Raw genomic sequence first — 14740 nt, 5'->3', positions numbered from 1 at the left:
AATACAGCTGCCTACAATGAAATGTAGACGCAATCTCAATTGTTATTTGAAGGAAAACATTCAACAAATCCATTTCAAAGATATTATTTGCACATAGCTAAGATCAAAATATTTTGTTTAAAAGATTGATAAAATTATGTCTGGGGGGTACTGTTGAAAAACTGAGAATGTCAGCTGAATTGTAAACGGGTGGGGAGAAGGTGAAAGACTAAAAACAGCAGATTTAAATATCAAATAAAATAGCACTGGTGGTACGATAGAAATATTTAAGAAGATCGGATTATGTAATAAATGAATCAAAACTCCATTAGATATCAAAATTATGTTTATATGCTCAAAAATACTGACATCTCAAAATCTATTGCATAAAATTGAATAAATATATTTGGGACGATGCATAGTATCATAAGGTACAGATACAAACTGCAAAGTAGAATATGAATGTGCCCAACATAAAACTATATTAGAACGCAAACAAAATTGAAATAATTTTAGAAAAGTGAACACATTTGAAACAAATATAGTCTTTTCACATTTATACGGAATTTATGCTTTTAATAATACAGTTAATTAGAGTTTGAAGAAATAATAGTCGCTACTCAACTATTATGGTTTTTAAGGCATTCAGATCTGTAAGAAAAATTTCCCCGAGCAAAAGGTTCTTCTAAAAGTGTCCTCAAATTCTATACGAGAACTATATCTAGAGTTTTTGCTGATCAGTTTGCTTGTACAGTGTCTTTTCTTTCAAGAAATTCATTAATCAGGTTTGCTCAATGTGAAGGTGCATTATCATCCATTAAAAAGGAAATCAGTCTAACATGTATTTTTGAAAATGCTTTCTTTCAGTTTCTGTAGATAGTCACAGATTTTGTGTAGAACACGTGCAAATACGATCATTATTCCTTCCCATACCATAACAAGAGTCATATTCCTAAATTTTGGTAGGAATGTTTCGTGTTCTTCGCGCTTCAGTTGCAAACGAATCAGATGTTAAACTTCGACTAGTCTCTAAAGATAACGCATGCCTTTTGATGTAAAAAATCTGAGGTCAATAAAAACGCAAAAGCTTTTATCATTAACCCCTCCCGATGAGTTTGCTGCAGTACTTAAGTTTAAATAGCGGTTGTTAACTATGAACTCAAATGCCTAACAAACTTCCTGTTGCAAAGGCCAGTTGGACAAAAAATCTATCCCAAGTTAGCAATTATTTTGTTTTTCTACAAACTTATCCTGGCTTCACAGCAGTAGTTCAGTACTTTTAAGTTACTTTGGGAAGGGCGAAAGATTGCCAGTCTTGAAGTAGTCAGCCACTTTCCACTTTCAAAGTTATCTGCCTTACTTCTAAATCATCAATAACTGACTACCTCAAAGATTATTCCAAACAATACTTCGACTCTATAAAAGACTGTTTTGGCTGACTAATGATGAAATCAAACTTTGAATTTGAGAAGTTTTAAGGAAACCGTACTTTGTGTAACTCGCTTACTACTTCTTTCGATGATGTAGTGTTCTAGCTAAATTAAAGTTCTTTGACTGCTAGAACTTACTAGAACTGTGAAGCGACTAATTGCTAAGTTCTACTGAGTCAGGAACAACAATAGAAGAAGGGTTAAAATATCCTTTTATTTTAACGCAAACAAATATATTCACAGATGGGTCCACGCGTGGGCGTACAAATTTCCAGTACTTATGGTTTAAAATTAAAAGCAGGAGACATAAACTAAACTAATTCTAAGTTGAATAATCAACCGAAGCTGCTCAGATTATTTAATGCGTAGTTGGCTCTTGGCTAAAATCACCGGTGTAGGTTAAAAGGCAATTAATATACACGATCGTAAAATAGCAGGCTTTGACTAGTAACGAACAACGTTGCCGAAAGGCAGACCACACTCTGCCTGAAGTAGCTGAGACCTCAGTTTAAACAGTAGCTTCTACTCTACATTGCATAAAGTTCGTGAAAATGAAAACTCATTCTGGCAGGAAGCGTAGGTAGGAAAATGAGAATGTAGAGAAAAGGCTGCTTCCAAACTAAAAATCAATTGTTAGGAAAATAAAACCCTTCAGTGTCATACCATTATTTGCAATTTTGGACCAGCTTAATTAAATTGGGACGAATAGTCATAATCAGGTTTGATTTCAATCATTCTGTAAAAAAAAAGAGATTGAGTTTATGAATTATTATTATTTTTATGAAGGTAAAGATAATTTTGGACACAACAATATGACATCTTTCTCTGCCCGAAGTTCTACGTGATAATGAAATAGATCAAATCCGAGGCATTTCTGGTGCGATTCTCGTGTGCTAGAGGACGCTAATCATAAGCAGCAGATCTGAAAGATGAAATTTAAAACTTCACTACACAACCTACTGACCCGGTAATGAAACGGTTTATATTGCGTGCGTAGGTAGAAGGGAATAGGGGTTTAAAAGTAACTGAACTCGTTTTATATCATCTTGTATTCATATAATTGTAATGTATTAAGCATATGAGTATAAGTTTTAGGACAGCGGATTATACGTTTGGAGAAAACAAGTACATAGACTTAATGTTCTATTAATCATCCTACTTGATTTTTCGAGTGCTTCAGATATTAATAAAATATTATGCTACTTCCATGTAAAAAGCCTGAAATAAATAATTATGAATATAACATTTGGAACTTCACAGAAAACAGAATCTAAGACTATTACAAATTATTATAAACAACAATAGTATAAATAAATAAATTATTCACTTATTTAAACTGTTTTCTGTCACAATTAACTCTTCATTAAGTAACGCATAAAATTCTGGACGATTCTGAAACACATTCTGACAGACTTTAAAGAAAGTTTTCAGTAAATAGTATGATAATAACTATTGCAATCACTTTCAGTATAAAGTGAACAAATAAAGATATTAAGGGAAAAGGAAGTGGTGTTGAAAAAATACCAAACAGGAATTTTTCTGTTGGAATATTTTGCTCCTGAAGAAAAAATATTCTGCTGTCAGTTCTTCAAAATTCACTTATCGTTTTTATTTAAGATTAACACTTAAGTAAAGTATTACTCATTACTCATCATAGATATCTCTGTTATGTTTTTAAAACATATTTATAACTGCTTATAATTCGCGCTTTTTAAATTTTCTCCTTACCCTTAAGCTTCTCGAAATTAGGCTTCTAACGCAAGAATCTAGACGAAAGTCTTAAATTTTAAACATGCAAATATAAATAAAGCATAAACATACGTCAAAATTCTTCGCAAATTTTAACATCTTCTTCAAAACTTCTTCAGATCAGAGATCAACACAAAATTTACTTCAGATAGTCTCATAACAAGTTTATAATCATTTCAGTTATCATCTCATAACAAGTTTATAAATCTTTTAGTAACAGCTGCTAGAATATGAATTTTAAAACATGCAATTAATACGCAATATTTTGCACATCATTAGAACTACAAATAAACAAATCAAATCAAATAAAAGGTAAATGTAAACTAAATAAATAAATAATGAATAAAAATAAAATAAAAAAAAAACAAATATCTACCACTTTAAATTAAAAAAAGAGCTTTGAATTACAGCCACAAAATAACAACAGCAGATGGAAGTCAATGAATCATCCGTTTATCTCTGTTTAAATTGCTGCATATTTCATAATTATCCCGCTGAACTAAAAACTAAACATTGCCTCTTTCATAATGAATAAATCGTTGTTCTTCTGTGTAATTTAAGGATGAGTACCTTGCGGCAACAACTAATTCCACAAAATGAAATCCACGAAACTTAAAACTCTTTATGTCTTGCATGCATTTTAAAAATGAATTGGTAGTAGGAAATTTTTCACATATATGTGTAATAAAAACTTCACACTCTGTTTTTGTTCAAATGGCAAACACGAAAAAAATGGAAGCAACAGAACAAAAGACTGAAAATATAAAAATTGCAAATTAATAAACTTCATCTAAGCAATTTAACGGGTAACTGAATTTGTGTCTAACTCTATTTCATTCTTAGCCATATCTATCCTAGACTGTCGATTGTTTTATCTCATGAAATGAAACTGCAACATCCCTCTTGATTTTAATGCGACATTGCATTTAATACCATTGTCTAGTGTTTCCAGACACTCTCGTTTTTTGGAATTCGACATTGATGCAATATCATGAATTCAACAGTTCTTTCATCTGGGAATTTTAGAATGAAATTTGCAATTAAACAAAGAAATTGTAATGTTTGCAGTATTATTTATTATGTAATTTTGCAGTACAGTTTTAATGGAATCTGTATATAACATTATCATTCTTGTTGGTAAATAACTGAAATCAGAGGTAGGGAACAGAAATAATATTTAATGAAAGTGTTACACAAAATACACCATAAAAATGGAAAATTTTAACAGCTGAAATTTCCGGAAGCTACAAAGGTACGAGAAATTAATGGAGAAAAATCTTGCTTCAGTCATTAATAAAGAGGAGGTTTTTACATTAAATGATTTGCATATTTTGCTTATTTAAAGAGGAGAAATTTTATTTCGAAGACCGAACAAAAATACTGTTTGCGCTATTGTATAGAGCGGCCGTTTTGATGATGGCTATTTATGAAATTGCATGCGTAACTAGGTGTGAATAGCAAATTAAATAATTCTCTGTGCTTCATATCTAACTACTTCAAAAACTTCAAAGGAATGAAGGAAATGAAATATCTCCATTTAATAAAGAAAAGAAATTAATAAAGAAAAGAAAATGTTCCAAAAATGCACTTATCAAAATGAAGCCAATTTAAAACAGGTAAACCTGAGATAGACAAAGAAAACTGCTGTATAAAGTATGCTTTTATTTAAAACACATAAAACAGTTAACGAACTAAAATCATGAAAAACATTTATCCCTCAGTTTAATGAGAACAAGAAGTTAAATAAATCTTTTTATAAAATTCAACTACAATTTTATATTACGAAGAGTAAAACCATGGCAGATGAAATTAATTTATTTGCGAGTAATTCTTTGCAACAAGAAAAATAAACAAACAAACAAAAAATAAATAAGTAAAATCTGTTTGATAGAAATCTATATAGAAGCAAAAAAAAAAAAAAAAAAAAAGTAGTATGATGTGTGATATTATAAGCTGTGAAACTATGTTTTAAAGCGATGCCCAAGGAAGAACCGATATTTCCCTTCTGCATCATAGCGTATTTTTTAAAAATTTCGAAAATAGCCAATTAATATTGCTTTATCATTCTTTTTTTAAAAGGCGGCGTAGAGTTTGATTTGTAAATTTGCGAAAATTTCAAATCTGTTGTGTTACACTGACACATTTTTAAATATTGTAAGTTTAAAATGATGGGCTCCAAATAGTCCAAAACAATCGAGTAATTTTGAGAATTTCGCGAAAACATCTAAAATTAAATTAAACAGTTCATGCAAATTTCATTTAAGAGATGTTTTCCACTCTATCCGATGGTGCATATGGTAAAACTCTGAAAATTTTAGTTTATCCGTTACATGAAGGTATGTACAAAAATTACTTCAATTTAAAAAAATCTAAATTGAATTAAAAAAAATTCTTCACCACTTTGTACTCTCGTCCACAAACAATATGTATGCAAAATACGAACTCGATAGCTTACTAGAACGGGGTCTAAAATTCGAGGACAATATGAACATAACGACAAACACCATGAGTTACCTAAACAAAAGTTTATAAATATGTGATTACATTTGTCTCTTTGCATACATATTGTGATCATATTAATAGCTATACAGTAATACATTAAAATTTTTCCAATATTGAATTTTTTAATTAATTTTTTAATACTGCAAAAAAAAAAAAAGTTATTTCCTGAGACCCTTGCTCCTTCTAGCAATATACTCATCCCTTGTTTACTACTTCAAGATTTTTAATTGTAAACTCTGAATATCTACATTTAACATTTATAAATATAATTAAACATTCAGGTGTATGATAACGATATTCACAGCTGTCACCATTTGATTAAATAAATACATATATACATTTTCCTTCCTCCCGAATTAGGATTCCTCCCGTTAGAATTAAATTTCATTTTTATTTAAATTCACATATGTAGCCACAGTTTACTTGGCACTCTAATCGTGCCTTTTCAAGACATTTACATTTTTGAATACTGCTGCAATAGGAAGAGAGTGAGGGATATGGCGTCCCAAACAGGACAGAAGTTAAAGCTAAAAGTGGCGCATTGATCCAATATGGAAGCTCGCCAAGAGGAAGGCTTTGGTTTAGTTTAGAAAAGTTTCATTTCTCAAAATTGTGAGTTTAGGTTCCGAATTAGTTACGTCATAGCGTTATGCAAGCCATGCGAGATGGATTGATCGAGAAATGACGAAACCCAGAGAAGTTATTACGATTTATAGGATCGAGAGGGAGAATTAAGGGATTAGTTTAAATTATAATTTTGATTTACATGTTTTTATCTTCACACACATGCACACATACTATATATACATTAAAACACATAATTAAAAATAGCATTCAAAATGGAGGTAAAATTAAAAAAAAAATAATCTAATGTGTGAACTGTCAAGAGAATGATTTGTAACTACTAAACGAGTATAAAACATTTTAATGCACCTTTAATTCTAAAAACTAAGATAAAAATAGAATTAAAACTATCGTAATTAGAAAAAAGTAACGTGAAAAATAATTATTTACCTTGTAGACACATTAGGATATTTTGGAAGCAGAAGACGTGTAAAATGAGCAATGTCCTCGCCGGGCCTCGAATCACAGACCTCTCCAATACGCGCCGAGTGTGCTGACCATTACACCACGGAGGCGGGAGAAATACCTTATATACTCCCCTTTTTAAAGGGTGACTGGGGGATTAGGGAACACAATCGCCAAATCCTGGTGGTGGAGAATCATCATCCACCATTGGGATGATGTGGCACCACTGTAGAGTCATTAAGTTATTTTTGAAAGCAGGAGCAATGCCCTCGCCGGGACTCGAACCACGGACCTCTCGAATACGTGCCGAGTATGCTGACCACTACATCTCGAAGGAATGCTAAGAAGGCGGGAGAAATACCTTATAAACTTAATAATTGTAGAATTTAACATAGAGTACTTTATCCAAAACGACTCTGATGAATTTGTATTAGAAGAATTTTAAGTAGTTTTCAACGGATAAAAATAAAGGAACTCTGAAGATGAAGTAAGTGGAGTTGTATTATTACAGATTACAGAATTCACTCATGCGGGCTTCCACAAGCCTTGAAAAGGAAATAGACCTTTTTAGTTAATAAAAGAATAGTAAGACAATATTAAACATAATATTACAAACTAGTACGAAATGTAAACCTTTGACCCTCCCCAAAAAATGTTTAATTCAACTGCGGTTAAAAATCCAATTTGTACCGTTTATAGGTTTAGATGCAGACTTTCATGGAAATCAACAACTTATCAGTGCAATTTAGACTGGCAAATGTAATTTAGCTAAATGCTTCTTAATTAAATTACGTCAAATTTTATTATTTTTATGTATTTAAATTAATAATTTGAGCCCTTTAAAAATTCTTCATTGTCAATATAGATTTATCGAAGCTTAAATTCTGTGGAAGCCCGGTTCCGTTGCTCAGTTTTTGAGACAAATCGTAATTTCACCTAGAGCCCCGAACAAGATGAATTCTGCTACTTTAATTTATTATTTAATTACTTTTCATTGATTTGATTATTTATTTTCATTTACCTCTTTACATTTGTTTCGCTTAATTATTAGTTGCTCAGTTTTTGAGACAAATCGTAATTTCACCTAGAGCCCCGAACAAGATGAATTCTACTAGTTTAATTTATTATTTAATTACTTTTCATTGATTTGATTATTTATTTTCATTTACCTCTTTACATTTGTTTCGTTTAATTATTAGTTATTTTTTGCTTTAATTTAATTTAATTTTATTTATTTTGTTATGATTCAGTCTTCTCGACGGTCTTCTAGATCTTTCCACCATTTCTGATTTTAGAAGTAAAGTCCTACACATGTACACCATAACTTGCATCAGTAAAAAATCTGACAGTAATAAAAAAAAGTTCTGTCGCAGTTGTTTACAGAATCGTTTGTCAGTTAAACTCCTCTTGGAAAATTTAAATATTTCTTTCCTATTTACTTTTGTTCCTATTTACTTTTGTGAAACATATGGGAAACTCTTTCTTTAAATATTTTTACTCTAACATATACAATGAATTCACTGCAGACAAAAATGGTTTATGATTCTAGGTCAAATAAAACCGTCCTTCATTCATTTCCGTCAGGAGAAAAACAGTACAACAGTAGTCTTAGTAAATCATACTAAGAATTCTTCCTGGAGGGTTTAGTTTATTTCATTATGGCAAAGTATCCTAGAGCGATCTGCCTAAGGGGAGGGATGACTTCGTGGAGTACTTTCTAAGGGAAACTGGCTCGTATAAACGTTACACATGTGAAAAGCATGAAAACGCACATACAGCCAACCCATTCCCCTGGAATCGGATTACCAATGTTTAGCGACTTTACATTTCAGCGGCCGTTGGGTACCTTACTAGAAGAGAGCCTCTTCGAAAAGCTTATTACTTTCGTTTCGCGTATCTGGTGACCTGGCAAATTAGAAAGCATTGGAACTTTAAAAAAAAAATTGCTGGAAGCCTAGTACAAGAGAACCAGTCATATACGTACATAAATGCAGTGCAACTTCATGAATAAGCAACTCTTTTCTTCATTAAATAAGAACTTATAAGTCTCCACGTGGCTAAATTTACAATTAAATATTACCCGAAAATGTTCTTTCTCGTTTGGCTTTCCCACTTCTAAAAACTCATTTAAAAAATTATTTTACGTTCTTTACCTTTAACTGCCGGAGAACTAACACTTAATCAATGAGCCCACTGTATCTCACAGTTTAAAAATATTCAAGGAGTCAAAATTAAATCTACATAACAATATCAGATTGTAATTTCCTTTTAATCTTATGTTTTTTTTACTTTTTAACTAAAATAATTTTTAATTTCTTAAAACTTTCGAGGTACCATTTTTAAATTTTTAGCCTCTATTTTTTGTTTGCTTTTCTGCTGTATTATTAAAGGGTTAGGAAAAAGTCCACTAAAAATGTGCTTTAATAAGAAAGTATTTTTTCCAGATCATCTAATTTGATAAGGTTTCACGTCGCCAAAGCCTTTTAATAATATCTTTTGGCAAGCCATATGCGCTTGGGTAACCTGTACGCTTTGATTTTCAGATGCTGTTAAATGTATAAAGATTCGTATAAACTCAGGTTAAATAGTTTTGAGTTTTAATGTTTTTGTTTAGTCGGATAGAAAATATATTTAGCATATACTTTTCTGTACGTGCTGTTGCGAGTATGTAAACCATAATTTTTTTAAATAAAGTGTTTAAAAATAATTTATAAAAATTGCTGTTAGTGGAAGTATTCTCTACCCATTTTGAAGGCAACAACTCAAAGCTGTTATTTAACATGGATATTCCATGATAGAATAAGAGTAATGAATAAACTTCGGAAATGGATGATTTGTGTAATATTCGCATCTGGAAATTTGCGTTTAATTTTTTGGATAAAAAGTGCGGACATTGCACGAACATATATAGTTGAAATTTTGTGTGTTGGTTCTTGATTGTAATTATAAAGAGATATTTTAGTACACAAGGTTTGCAGTAAAAGCAATTTGGCTCTAATATTATCTAGCTAGTCAAACAAATTTGTGACTGCAACATTTTTTACTTTTAAAGAATAGAATGCTTTCTATTCCATACATATAATGTACGACTGTCTGAAACCTTATTTGAAGAATTCTGATTTACATATCCTTTTAAAGTGCATTTAAATAATAAAAACTTGGTTTTGTTAGATGGAAAGAAGGAAATAGCTATTATTTGGAAAGAAGGGAGAATTTTTATTTAGAAAGAAAGAAAAATGTATATGAATTTCCTGTCACTTTTTATTTCAGTAAAATTCATAAAATTCGGAATCTATGAAATAGAACCAAAACATGTTGGAAATACCCAGATATTAAAATCAATGCGGATGGGAATGGGATCAAGTATGCAAGAGGTCTATAAGTTAACTTTTACCGTTTAAAAACAAATAGAACTAAGTAATGAGAAATTGAATTCTGAAACGAATAAATTACTACGTACAAAATATTTTCGACATCAAAATCAAGTTCCAGTTCTGTAAATACACAACTGCAGCTTTGATAAGCTCTGAAGTTTCAACAGAACATATGCTAGGTGAGTGTATTTACTGTACGTTATTGGATTATACTTATAAAAGAGCTTCAGTTTTAATGGAGTAAATAAATGATACAGATTTATTGCAGTAATAAAGAACACGAAAAAATTGTTGAAAATAGAAATGCTGAAAAGAATAATATCAAGTGTAAAATTATCCCATTGATCGCACTAGTAGTTAGAGTTTATGAAGAACATATTTAAGTCGGAAAGGAAGTTATTTGACATGTTTGGAATTCATAAGTTAATAAGACAGTTTTTGAATCAACAGCTGTGGAGACCATTCAATTTTCAGACCATGAAACATGAAAAATCAACTACACCTTCGCCGCGGTTCGAACAACGGATTTTGCAGTGCTAGTTGGACATGTTACTATTTACACCATGAGAGCAAGCAGAAGAGAATGCGATATTTTCTTGCACATTTACAAAAATACAATAATAGAGAGCGAGGAAATATTTATTAATTAGATATAATATTTGTGGTGAGTTCGCAAGTTCCATCAGAAAGTATTTAACAATATATAACAAAAAATAAACCTGCTCATTATTACAGTCTTATACAGCCTACACTTGGTATTTCATATATGGATGTACTTGCACTTTTCGTATATGGAACATATTTCTGAATGATGACATAAAAGAAAAATGTTTTACATTATGAACCAATTAAAAAATCATACATGATCATATTTGGAACAGGAATTACTACTTGCTATAGCAAAATTAAGACTCGACATTAAAATTTGTCGACGGCAAATATTCTATACGAACATATCAGAACATTATTCGGAATCACAGACTCGAATTAAACACTGCAATCCGAGTTCGATCTACATCCCGTGCATTTGTAACTTACTCTTTAAATCCAGACTGTGGTTTTGCTGCAGGATTTTGTACAGTCATTCTTCAGAATCTAAATTTTGTGATAAAATTATTATCCTCTTTCTTCTAAATCTACTCAACGCTGCCAAATTTTGCGTAAAAGACTGGATAACTATGAAAATGCTTTATAATGAAAACAGAATCGGATACTAGATGGTCCTTCCAAATCTTCTGTTCACGTTCACAGAAGAGGAGATTAAATGTATTTGCAAACTACATCTTTATTGAAAAAAAAATGAAATACAATAAAACTTTGCTTATTGGAATCGCTTTTTTAATAGAGAATTTTATTTGACAGGGAATAAATAAGGTCAACACATCACTACTATCCCTATACAAAAGAAGTAATTGGTTAAAAATCATTAAAAATTTCGTAACCCGATTTTACCATGAAATGTTTTAATGTAGAAACCGAAACAGTGGTATATTACTTTCAATCTTTGAACAGCAGAATCAAAAACGCATTCGACGAAAAAAATGAAAGCTGTTTTTAAGGAAAGTAGCAAAGAAATCAAATCTTTTTCATTACGCGACGAAAGTTTTATCTTAAAATCCTTTAACATGTATTATTCATCACCGTATAGTAACAGAACTTGTTTTTTTAAATTTATGTGAAAATAATATAGGAAATATTCTTTTATCTAAAGTTTCTTAATCTAGGTAAATGAAGCTTTCAAAAAGTTAAAAGATATGCACAAGTTTTATATTGATATTGATAATAAGTTGGAACAGATTTTATATTTAGGTAAAGATATTTAGATAACGTAAAGATAGATTCAATTCTTCTATACAATTGTGCCAAGCTGCCAGTAAAATGCTTTCAACGGTTTCAAATGTGTGTAAATGATTAATATTTTGATTACTCCAGTGCTTAATTCATTCAGAGATAGACCTTTCTGTAGCTTAAAAAAGGTAAAAACTACCTAATAAGCACGATGGAAGAAAAAAAGTTAAAATGTAAGTCACTTTTATATTTGAGGCTCAAAGTATTAATTAACATCTATACTTCAAAAATAATTTATGAATTTTAACAGAGAAATTCAGGAAAATGCTTTTAAACTTTTTATAGTCATTCAACAACAACAAAAAAAAAAAAAAAAAAAAAAAAACCTAATTTTTCCTCTTTAAAAATATCATAAATGTTTTAATGTTTTCTTTTCATGAAATATTTATGGCTTTTCTATATAATTTTCATTTCCATATGTTTTATGTTTAATGTTACTGAAAAAATTGTAGCAAAGATATTAAATCCCTATATTAAAATATTTACATGCAGCTGTTATACGCAATTAATTTTTCTATTAATCTTGAAACTAATTCTTGATTATACTTAATCTTAATTCTGTTGTCACCATATAGGTATGTAAACAATACCTTAGCAGTCTCGCAAATGTTTTCGCCAGGAGCCCCCGACAAATTCCGCTGCTTCTTATTGGACTGATTTTATTGTAACGCTTCTGAATAGTTTTACCATTCACATTTCAATACATAGATATCAGTAGCAAAAACAATTTCGAACTTCTTCATGTGTTATGGATATCGCATTATCTTCTTGAATGGAAACTGATTAGGTTTTCAAATTTTCATTATGGCCAGGTTTAATAAATTCCACCACTATATTGTATTTTCATATAGAATAATCATACCTAATGTTGTTGTCATAGGTGTAAGTTGATCAGAAATTCTATAATTAACAAGTATATTTTTCAAAACATGCAAAATTACAGTTGCTTATAAAGCCTTCATATTGGGTTACCTCTTGGTATACGAAATCAGACTACAACATGACATGTGATATGCAGGAGAAAAATTCTTTGAATGATACCAATGTTCTAAAATATGTATATTCTGCATTAACGTCGTATATGTTTCTAAATGTTAATTTATTCAATTAATTAATTTATTTGATTAAAATTTTAATTTATTCAAATAAAATTAAAAAAATTAAGACAGCAATAGGAAATTTGTAAAATTATTCTCGCGACAGGTATTCATGTTTTGTTCATTTTACCATTATATAGATGCCCTTTATTTCTTCATACTGGCTATATATTTATTATTATGCATATTTATTATTAAATATGTGTTCTAAGTTACAGAATTTGAAATTATTGTGAAACACATTTCAAAGTTTAAAATTAGGTAAAAAAGTCACCTTAGTTTGACGCTGATTTTAACTAAAACTATTAAGTTATTAATTTCGAGGGCGCTCAGAAAGAGGTCCTTCTTCTTCGGAAGCAAACAAGCTTTTGCGCTTGAGCAAAAGTGCTCTGTGTCTGATCGTCCTCAAAATAGATACAATTTTATTTAAAAACCTAACCCATGTTGGCTTTTTTGTTTGATTTTTAAATTTTACATTGGCGTGGTTCCCTCTTAATTTGACTTCAGAGTTTGTTTACATTTCAACTTTCTATTTATTTCTTGTCTAAGTTCATCTGATAACGCTCAATGCGTTCCTTGACAAGCGTGTCACTGCCAATATCCTCTGGATTTTTGTTTCCTCAAATTTAGAACATTGAATCGAGTGTTTTCCAATAGATAAGGAGGTTTCGATATTCCATCTCAAACTTTGCATTTTTATTTAGAATATTCGGGAAACGCCTAAAAATTTATTAAGACAATAACATAAAAATAAAAAGTATTGTTATTTTTTTACAAGTTATTATGTACAGTTCGTTCCTTATATTAAGTTGAGATACACACACATTGAGAATGCAAATAAAGAGAGGTATGTTTGAAATATTGTGTTGTTGTTTCTTACAAGTATTGTTGTTTCTTACAAATTATTATGCACAGTTCGTTCTTTATATTAAGTTGAGATGCACATACATTGAGGACGCAAATAAAGAGAGGCATGTTTGAAAAAAAAATCAAATTCTTCTATTCTGCCAAAAGAATTTTCTTCGCTTTTGCTTAAATCTGCTATGCAAAAAGGGAAAGTATTTTCCCCTCCTAAATATCTTACTGGCAACCAGGTCAGGTGAACTCGTTCACCTACTTAGGAATGAGACACGTTGCGACAGATATCTTGAGGGTTTTGTAAATGACCTTTGGCGGAGTGATACTTGCGGTTGCTGACACCACGGAGGGTAGAAAAAGAATGAATATGCTAACAGAAAAATGCTCATGATAACAAAAAATAATAAAATAAATAATAATAAAGACCACAACGAGTTTGACGGATGAAGCCCGCACCCTCAAACAGACGACGGGCCTCTATTAAGCGAACTTGATGTAGGTCAAGTGAGAATGCTTTTACATCCGATCGGAAGAAAATTTCTTCTTTATATTCATTGCCCAATATGTAGCACATTCCTGCAAGGTTAAAAAATTCATCAGTTTTCCTCAGGAAATTACTAATTAAATTTTTAATCTATGAGCTTGAAAATAATAATAGCTTGAAAATAGCGTAAAAAACATTTTTTTTATCTTTTATTGGCATCAATACTCGAAATTTTAACAATAATTTATATACAAAATATGTTGAAAAATATTTTATAATAATTAATAATTAACTAAATAATAATCAGTAATTTCATAAACAAAAGTGCATTCTGAAATATGAATATGAATTTCAGTTGAAATACTTAAACATGATTTATATTTTAGGAGA

Source organism: Stegodyphus dumicola, chromosome X1, assembly GCF_044657685.1.
Source record: "Stegodyphus dumicola isolate Sdum_Otavi_A_Nest chromosome X1, ASM4465768v1".
Lineage (NCBI taxonomy): Eukaryota > Metazoa > Arthropoda > Arachnida > Araneae > Eresidae > Stegodyphus > Stegodyphus dumicola.
This window is presented reverse-complemented; position numbering follows the sequence as displayed.